This window comes from Oncorhynchus keta, chromosome 23, assembly GCF_023373465.1.
Source record: "Oncorhynchus keta strain PuntledgeMale-10-30-2019 chromosome 23, Oket_V2, whole genome shotgun sequence".
Taxonomy (NCBI): Eukaryota; Metazoa; Chordata; class Actinopteri; order Salmoniformes; family Salmonidae; genus Oncorhynchus; species Oncorhynchus keta.
Genome location: NC_068443.1, coordinates 48,982,199 through 48,993,376, shown reverse-complemented (window position 1 = coordinate 48,993,376; position 11,178 = coordinate 48,982,199).

Genomic DNA, 11,178 nt, shown 5'->3' with positions numbered 1-11,178 from the left:
AACTCCCTCCTGGGCAAACAGTGGGGCCGGCAGAGCACAAATCCTGGGCAAACAGCGCCTTGCTCGCCCCGCTCCCCTCTCCACCACACACACACACACGGCAGAGACAAACGCAGGGGGAGGATCCGCGCCCCCCTATAAATAGAACCTGGGTAACAATACACACAGCTGACTGTGGCAGGCAGGAATGTGCACAGCACCTCATGGCAGGCTCAACAACAAGTGGGCTGTCCTGTGCCTATGCCAGAGGGGGACGGTCAAGCAAGGGGGAACCTGGGTAAGGGGAGATGGGGGAGGATTAAGCAATACATGGTTACTACATTTCTCTGGATGACCCTCACACAGTTAGAGACGGAAATGTGAAACCATTAGGCATAAAAACACATCAATGCCGAAGAGTGGAAATGAACCGCAAGAACACAGAAATGAATGGATGACAGTTTCAAAGCTTTCTGAAGAGGAGCTTGACAATGTTTTCTTTGAACATGCCTTTGGCAATAAGTGTTGCCTACATATACGTTTTCTCACTGACAACTTTATTTTACAGCCATGACATCAGTTCCATCGGCATTGCTACTTAAAGGTCCAATGCAACCATTTTATCTCAAATTATATCTGAGTAACAATTAAGTACCTTACTGGGATTGTTTTAAATTAAAAGGAAACAAAATAGCTTCTTCGCGAAGAGCAAGAATTTTGCTAGGACTGTCTGGGAGTGGTCTGATTGGGGAGGGGAAAACTAGCTGTGATAAGCAGAGAGGTTTGGAACTCTCTTTCTTATTGGTCTATTAACTCATTTACTGCCTGATGATGTCACCAGGCAGGCCAAAACTCCATCCCACCAAAACAGACTGAAACTTCAGGCAGTCTTTTCAAACAGCTCTGACACTAAAAAAGGGCATTATCGTCATAATCCCAACTTCACAGTATTATTCCAACCTGTGTGGAAATATATATAAAACACAGGAACAACATGTTTTTGACTGCACTGGGCCTTTAAATAACCAAAAATGTGTTTTGAAATGCATGGCTTTATGACAAGAGCAGTCCCCTCTCTGCGGTCCCGGGTACCAAGCCATCACTTTGACAGATGGTAATGAACTTGTGCGGTATTGTGTGCGACTTCATAGCACAGCTTTGTGTATACCCACAGTTAAGCCCATGCGCACAAGGACAACAAACTCTCAGACACCAAGAACACACACACACACACACACACACACACACACACACACACACACACACACACACACACACACACACACACACACACACACACACCACACACACACTCTGAACACTACTTTGGGCATAATATGCTGCATGTCACCTCACGTAATATGCTGTGTCACCTTGCTCCTCCCATTCCCACAAGGCGGTAACGTCAATAGGTGAAATCTCTGCCAGTAACTCTGAGCCCTGGGTCCTCCAGTACTCCCAGGAATAGCCGAGTCAGAGAAATGTAGTCAACTAAGGTTTTGGATGAATGACAAGTTAAATGACTGCCAACCTTTTACCTGCAACTGAATTGGCTGTGGAACAATACAAAGTGTAATACAAACAGACATTACTTCTTACCTCTTATGAATATGACATACTGACTCAACCTGCAATGACAAATCCGTACTTTGTACTACACTTCATCTGACAGGCTACTTCACATATAGTATAACATGCCTATTCCCATAGCCTACTTATACTTTTAAACTCATTTCCTCATCACACTTTTCATTAAATGTCTTAGATAGTCACCTAAAACAGATGCCCGAGATGAAAAGCCGAATGACTTAATAGTCAGTTATGTAGTTATGCCAGCAAGTCACCGGCCAGCTGCAAGGCAAAGCCATTGTCCTGTTAATAGGGCTTCTCGCTCCAGTCCAGCACACACAGGGCACTTTATTATTACCCAAATGTTTCTTAGCAGACGCAGAGTTCTCAGGTACCTGTACTGCTCAGCAGGCGGCTGTCCAGAGCAGTTTCCACGGTTACCAGATGGACGTCTGGGCCGTTGGACCTGACCGTGTCCAGCCCTGTTTCTAGACAGGATAGAGGGCTGTCCCAGTCCCGGATGGGGGGGATTATGAGAAGGTTGGAGGGGGGTAGGAGTATGGTGCACCCTCCAGATGTGAGGGACAGTTTTTAAGAGAGTTCGGTTCCCTTTGGGTTTCTCCAGTTTCATCTAGTGCACAGGTCCGTTCACTGCCCCCACCCTCGTCGATCCCAAGGTGCCTTTCCTCCTTGGGTCTTGTCCAACTGTCATAAGCAAGTTTATTTTCCGTTTTTCTCTTTACAAGAGTGGACCTCCATCAAATCTAGGTTGAAGGACAAGGTAATGTAAAGTCCACCAGGATAGAGTGGGTTTGCTTCCCGGGACCACCCCTAAATAAAATGTATGCATGCATGACTGTAAATCGCTATGGATAGAGCGTCTGCTAAATGACATTATATTTTTTTTTACTAAGACAGTCCAAATTTAGGTGAATGCCATTTTAGCGCTTGTCAATTTATGAAATAAATCATGAATCGAACATTTCCCAGAAAATATTTTGGGGATTTTCATTTCATGAATGGTCTCTCAAGGCTTGTTATGGCAGTGTTTATGCAAACAGTCAACAAATACAGCTTCAGAAAGTATTCCCAACCCTTAACACATTTTGTTGTGTTACAAAGTGGATTAAAATGGATTTAAATGGTCATTTCTGTCAACAATCTACACAAAATACTCTGTAATGTCAAAGTGAATAAAAACATTTGACCATTCTTAAGGAATGTATGGAAAATATGAATATATCTTGATTAGATAAGTATTCAACCCCTTGTGTCAATACATGTTAGAATCACCTTTGGCAGTGATTACGGCTGTGAGTCTTTCTGGGTAAGTCTCTAAGAGCTTTGCACACCTACATTGTACAATATCTGCCCATTATTCTGTCAAGTTGGTTGTTGATCATTTCTAAAAAGCCATTTTCAAGTCTTGCCATAGATTTTCAAGCCAATTTAAGTCAAAACTGTAACTAGGCCACTCAAGAACATTCAATGTTATCTGGGTAAGTAGTGAATATTGACTTGGCCTTGTGGTTTAGGTAATTGTCCAGCTGAGCGGCGAATTTGTCTCCCAGTGTCTGTTGGAAAGCAGACTGAATGAGGTTTTCCTCTAGGATTTTGCATGTGCTTAGATCTATTTATTTTTTTATCCTAAACATCTCTCTAGTCCTTGCCGATGACAAACATACCTATAACACGATGCAAAAAAATATGAAGAGCGGTGCTCAGTAATGTGTTAAGCTTGGGGCAAATCCAACACAACACTTTGTATTCAGGACAAAAAGTGAATGTCTTTGCCACATTGTTTTACTTTAGTGCCTTATTGCAAACAGGATGCATGTTTTGGAATATGTGTATTATGGGGCGGCTGGGTAGCCTAGTGGTTAGAGCGTTGGACTAGTAACTGAAAGGTTGCAAGTTCGAATCCCCGAGCTGACAAGGTACAAATCTGTCGTTCTGCCCCTGAACAGTTAACCCACTGTTCCTAGGCCGTCATTGAACATAAGAATTTGTTCTTAACTGACTTGCCTGGTTAAATAAAGGAAAAATAAAACAAATTATGTACAAGTTTCCTTATTTTCACTGTCATTTATGTTAGTATTGTTGAGTAACTACAATATTGTTGATCCATCCTACTGTACGTTATCTCTTATCACAGTCATTCAACTCTGTAACTGTTTTCAAATCACCATTGGCCTCATGGTGAAATCTCTGAGTGGTTTCCTTCCTCTCCAGCAACTGAGTTAAGAAGGGAGCCTGTATCTATAGTGACTGGGTGGATTGATACACCATCCAAAGTGTAATTAACTGCACCATGTTCAAAGGTATATTCGATGTCTATTTTTTTTGTTTTATACCAATAGGTGCCTTTTTTTGTGAGCCACTAGAAAACCTCCCTGGTCTTTGTGGTTAAATCTGTGCTTGAAATTCACTGCTCGACTGAGGGACCTTACATATAATTGTATGTGTGGGGTACAGAGATGAGGGACCTTACATATAATTGTATGTGTGAGGTACAAAGATGGGTTAGTCATTTAAAAATAAAGTTAAACACTATTATTGCACACAAAGTGAGTCCGTGCAATTTACTATGTGACTTGTTAAGCACATTTTTACTCCTGAACATTTTTGGGCTTGTAACATTTTGGGGTGGCAGGTAGCTTAGTGGTTAGAGCGTTGGGCCAGTAACCAAAAGATGGCTGGATCAAATCCCCAAGCTGACAAGGTAAAAATGTGTTGTTCTGCCCCTCTGAACAAGGCAGTTATCCCACTGTTCCTCGGTAGGCTGTCATTGTAAATAAGAATTTGTTATAAACTTACTTGCAGAGTTAAATAAAGATTTTCCTTTTTAATTACACTTTGACATTATGTCACATCTCAATTTAATCCATTTGAAATTCAATGAGGAAAAAGTCAAGGGGTTTGTCACTTAGTATTTATTTTTGTATAATAAGTTGTTTATAAGCCTTGGTAGCACTTTAACCACCGCAATTGTAATTAGAGAATGTTCCAGTAATGACAGATGATACCAGAAGGCTGCTATTCCAGATGTTAATCTATCTGCTTCTGAAGGGTTCCTGTTGTTGCCATTTGAGGGTGTGCTCATAAAATGCACTCTGGAGTGCCAGAGCGTGCTCTGGAAGTTCGTAAATTCAGAGCGTTGTCAGATTGTCCGTTTTGTAAATTCAGAGCGTTTAGCTCTCAGAGTGTTCAGAGTGTTCAGAGCTTACTGACATATACACTACTGGTCAAAAGTTTTAGAACACCGACTCAAAGGTTTTTCTTAATTTTTACTTTTTTCTCAATTGTAGAATACTAGTGAAGACATCAAAACTATGAAATAACACATATGGAATCATGTAGTAACCAAAAAAAGTGTTAAACAGATCTATAAATATATTATATTTGAGATTTATCAAATAGCCACCCTTTGCCTTGATGACAGCTTTGCACACTCTTGGATTTCTCTCAACTAGCATTCACGAGGTAGTCACCTGGAGTGAATTTCAATTAACAGTTGTGCCTTGTTAAAAGTTAATTAGTGGAATTTATTTCCTTGTTAATGCGTTTGAGCCAATCAGTTGTGTTGTGATAAGGTAGAGGTGGTATACAGAAGATAACCCTATTTGGTAAAAGACCAAGTCCATATTATGGCAAGAACAGCTCAAAAAAGCAAAGAGAAACAACAGTCCATCATTACTTTAAGACATGAAGGTCAGTCAATTCGGAAAATGTTAAGAACTTTGAAAATTTCTTCAAGTGCAGTCGCAAAAAAACATCAAGAGCTATGATAAAACTGGCTCTCATGAGGACCGCCACAGGAATGGAAGACCCAGAGTTACCTCTGCTGCAGAGGATAAGTTCATTACCAGCCTCAGAAACTGCAGCCCAAATAAATGCTTCACGGATTTCAAGTAACAGACACACCTCAACATCAACTGTTCAGAGGAGACTGTGTGAATCAGGCATTCATGGCCAAATTTCTGAAAAGAAACCACTACTAAAGTAATAAGAAGAGTCTTGCTTGGGCCAAGAAACACGAGCAATGGACATTAGACATAGAAGGCCAACATCCCGGAGTCACCTCTTCACTGTTGAAGTTTTGCAGGTTCTATTTAATGAAGCTTCCAGTTGAGGACTTGTGAGGCGTCTGTTTCTCATACTAGACACTCTAATGTACTTTTCCTCTTGCTCAGTTGTGCACGGGGCCTCCCACTCCTCTTTCTATTCTGGTTAGAGCCAGTTTGCGCTGTTCTGTGAAGGGAGTAGTACACAGTGTTGTACGAGACCTAAAGTTTCTTCGCAATTTCTTGCATGGAATAGCCTTAATTTCACAGTGCAAGAATAGACTGAAGGGTTTCAGAAGAAAGTTCTTTGTTTCTGGTCATTTTGAGCCTGTAATCAAACCCACAAATGCTGATGCTCCAGCATTTGTGGATTAGCTAACACAACGTGCCATTGGAACACAGGAGTGATGGTTGCTGATAATGGGCCTCTGTACACCTATGTAGATATTCCATTACAAATCTAGCCGCAGTAACCATTTACAACATTAGCAATGTCTACACTGTATTTCTGATCAATTTGATGTTATTTTAAATGGACAAAAAAAATGTGCTTTTCTATAAAAAAACAAGGACATTTCTAAGTGACCCCAACCTTTTGAATAGCGTATATATATATATATATATAAACGTTTTCTGAAGATCGTTTATGACATTATCGATCCAGTATTAAAAAAAGCCATAAAACTGACACCGAATATGTCCCCCAAATGGAATGAAGAGAGGGATGGGTAAAAAGAGGGACAGCGCGGGTCAGAGAGTGAGAAAACGAGGACAGAGAGGGCGTTCTCCATTGTCTCAGTTTACCCTCTCCAAAGTAAACAGAGTGAAAGGCGGATGTTGTTCTCCTGTCTGTGTGTGCGTGCCTTCTTTCCCTTTCACACGTCCTCGACATTTACGAGGAGTTTAGGTTTCGGCCCAGGGGTCACACCCTTCCCATTCCAAGCCCACGGAGAGGAGGCGGAGTGCAGAACCTGTCGCCGGGAATAAAAGGGGAGTCCGCTGAAGGGCCGCAGGCCGCACGTATTCGCCACCCGGGAGGCAGAGCGTGGTTGGGGCGAGCCGTGGTGATAGTAAAGTCTGTTGACTCAGAGCCAACAGAGCCGTGAGAGCGGCGTGTTAGTGGCCGGCCGCGTGTAATGGGCCCGGTGTTGCTGGCACCCTTTCAACGGCAGGATGGAACACCCCCACTGGCCTTTTAAAATGCTCCAGCGTCCCCCACTCGAAATTCGCTTACAGCACCAGCAGCTGTGCAGAAGTAATTTCTCTCACTCGCTCCCACTTCCGTTTGCATAGATCAGTACCTAGTGAAAGTCTACAGAATAAATACTAGGGGAAAGCACCGTGGGCAGGCTTTGCCTTCAGAAAGTAGAGACTTCACATTGCCTGCTACAGTGCGTTTACATTTAACCTGGGGCGGCAGGTGGTTAGAGTGTTGGGCCAGTAACTGAAAGATTACTGGATCGAAATCCCCGAGCTGACAAGATAAACATCTGTCTTTCTGAACAAGATATTTAACCCACTGTTCTCCGGTAGGCCGTCATTGTAAATAAGAATTTGTTTCTAACTGACTTGCCTAGTTAAATAAAAAATGTTTAACCATTTATTGTGTCAATAAAAACAGCTGGACGTAATGACATCACAAAAAAACGTTTAGATAAATCCTGCAGTGTCGAATAGAAGTGGCTGAAGTGTTTCCATTACAGTGTTGTCTTGTGTATTCATGGATGGGAAGCCTGCCTTCCTCAAAAAAATGTACCAAGAAAAAAATATATAAGAATTGAACTTTCCTCTCTTCTCTGTGTTTCATAAATGTCCTTCAATTCGCAAGAGGTTGAATGTATCTCGCTGGAGCATCAGAGCGAACGAAACAGCGCCTCTGTCTCAGTACGTGGTCAGAAACAGTATGACATCTTTGCCACCCATAGCATTGAATGCAAGGGAAGCCAGCGATAATTTGGCCTCCCTTGATAAAAATGAATAAATAATAATAGTCAAATCAGCATTGAGCTAAACTGAGCGAGCTCAACTGTGAATGGTCCTGGCACACCCCCCAAAAAGTGTAAAGGGAAGCCAGTTTGAATTTGGCTTCAGACCAGATGTCATTATTAACCGTCATTATTGACAGAAATGTTTTTTAATTGCTGCACCTCTAAGTGTTGTTTTCCTCCAGTGGCTAGCAAGCTAAAATAATCCCTTTCCTAAATTAGCCATGGATGGAAATAGGGATTTGGACTAATTTGCCATACTGGCCAAATTAGGTAAAACCACAAGTCCGATTATAACGCAGATTCTGATCCAACCATAAATTCATACATTGTGCCCCTGGCCTGAGAGGATGGCATTGGCGTTTCTCTACAAGTAGGGTGAGTCAATATGTTTTTTCTACTTGTTACTATATTAGACTAAGACAATTAGACACACACACACACACACACACACACACACACACACACACACACACACACACACACACACACACACACACACACACACACACACACACACACACACACACACACATCATAACGACGGACAGCCACATTCTATTTAGCTTACGTTGTTGGGCAAAATAATTTTTCGTATCTTTTAGTTGTTACTATATTAGACTAAGCATAGGTGATTAGATAGATGATGTTGAAATGTTGAATTTTAAATGGTACTGGAATAGTGGCGGCAGCTCCTGTTTTCTTTGCAACTTGGGGTAACTCTCCGTGGTTCTAAATCAATAGTTTTTAAGTTGCCTGAAAATGTGGGAAACATTAACTTGCTTGACCATGATGTAGGTCATGTTCACTGTTTGTTACATGCAATATGATTTGTGGACTCCACCGGACAGATGTGGCTCTCCGGTTTTGTAATGACATAAATGTGTGGTTGAATTTATTCTGCCACTGTGTATTCTTATTGTCTCGCGCCTATATATCACAGTCGCAAGGCATATGAACTAACAGGTCATATAGAAAACAACGCAACAATCACAACACATAGGTAGTAATATGGCTTTTTTGCGGGGGGATTAGCTTCCCTAGTGATTTTACCCACGCACCGCTACTGTTCTATTACCCACTTAGGCAAACTGCGCATTAATAAATTGGCGACAGACTACATGCCCTCCCACCTATCTGTTTCATGTAGCACGTGAAATCCAACATGGATAGAATGCAATAATTGATTAATATTTGCCATATTCTAATTATAAAAAATTCCCTGCCGGTGACTATTATTAGCACCTCACAACAATGAGCTAGCTGCACACTCCACTCCTCATCCCCCACAACCGGAGACTGAGAGTCTAGGGGGTACCATAAACCTGCTTCTCAAACGCTCTTTGACCTGTCTGACCTGTGCCCTCCTAGGTTTCTAGGGGCCCGGACATCTGCCCATCCTCTTGACTCCACATCACACAATACTTGCAGTCTCCCTCAAGCAGTGGCAGAGACCAACATCTCTGTCTCTGCCCATCAACAACTGGACTCACTCATATCTCTAGACTTGTGGAATGTGTGCGTGCCCAAAGTGAGTTGTGTGACATGTATATATTGTTCTTAATAGCTAGTTGTTACTATTGCTGTATGCCGTCTTTGTGGATAACTGTACAGTCATATGTGCAGGTAGCATATACATTTTCATACAGTCCTTCCCTTTCTAATAAGTCGCTCTGGATAAGAGCGTCTGCTAAATGACTTAAATGTAATGTAATAGTCTTGTTGCTCTACTTGTGCTATCAGTTATAGTATTGTGTACAGTGTGTTCATTACCTCTGTCTCTCCTGTTTCAGAAGCACTACCACTATCATTCTATAACCTCTCCCACTTTTCATCCCCATGTGAATCTTCCTCAGTGTTTAAATCAAGTTCCAGTTTGTGTTAACTCTTGACATGCTTTATTCCCCTCTAACCCGTCACAATCCAGTCAAATACGTAGATCCGGGTCGCTCTCTTTTATGGTCCTTAGAGACGGATTTGTGGCTTTGCTGACACCGCCACAATATGGCGGCCCAGAGACCACACAGGGTATTTTCCACACAGCCAACCTGTAGTCCAGTGGAGTATGGCTCTGGGGTATCCAGTGAACTACGACCATGTGTATTCTACCCCCTCTGTGTAGTCTATGGGAGCCCCACACCTGCCGACGGTGCAGCATGGACCCTATGGCCCGTCTCCCTGTGGGATACTACTCAGGACCAGGTGGGGTCGCATCCCCAACAACCCAGCGTGTGGATTATTATTCTTACGTTGGGAAGTTGCAGCGTTGTGGACAACGCTGCAAATAACACAGGAAGCACGTTTTGCCCGTATTTTGAGCAGAATATACAGTGTTCTTCGCATTAGGCAACAGAAGACCAGATCCCGGGATTCTTCCTGTCAGCGGAGCACTCTCTCCAACAGGTTGCAGTGGAGAACATCAGTCAGTCATATGGAGAACATCAGTCAGTCATATGGAGAACATCAGTCAGTCATATGGAGAACATCAGTCAGTCATATGGAGGACATCAGCCAGTCATATGGAGAACATCAGCCAGTCATATGGAGAACATCAGTCAGTCATATGGAGAACATCAGTCAGTCATATGGAGAACATCAGCCAGTCATATGGAGAACATCAGCCAGTCATATGGAGAACATCAGTCAGTCATATGGAGAACATCAGCCAGTCATATGGAGAACATCAGTCAGTCATATGGAGAACATCAGTCAGTCATATGGAGAACATCAGTCAGTCATATGGAGGACATCAGTCAGTCATATGGAGAACATCAGCCAGTCAGTCATATGGAGAACATCAGTCAGTCATATGGAGAACATCAGTCAGTCATATGGAGAACATCAGTCAGTCATATGGAGGACATCAGTCAGTCATATGGAGAACATCAGTCAGTCATATGGAGAACATCAGTCAGTCATATGGAGAACATCAGCCAGTCATATGGAGAACATCAGTCAGTCATATGGAGAACATCAGTCAGTCATATGGAGAACATCAGTCAGTCATATGGAGAACATCAGTCAGTCATATGGAGAACATCAGTCAGTCATATGGAGAACATCAGTCAGTCATATGGAGAACATCAGTCAGTCATATGGAGAACATCAGTCAGTCATATGGAGAACATCAGTCAGTCAGTCATATGGAGAACAGTCAGAACATCAGCCAGTCATATGGAGAGCCAGTCATGGAGGACATCAGTCATATGGAGACATCAGTCAGTCAGTCATATGGAGGAACATCAGGAGAACATCAGCCAGTCATATGGAGAACATCAGCCAGTCATATGGAGAACATCAGTCAGTCATATGGAGGACATCAGTCAGTCATATGGAGAGCCAGTCATATGGAGCAGCCAGTCATATGGAGAACATCAGTCAGTCATATGGAGAACATCAGTCAGTCATATGGAGAACATCAGTCAGTCATATGGTCATATGGAGGACATCAGCCAGTCATATGGAGAACATCAGTCAGTCATATGGAGAACATCAGCCAGTCATATGGAGAACATCAGCCAGTCATATGGAGAACATCAGCCAGTCATATGGAGTCAGTCATATGGAGAACATCAGCCAGT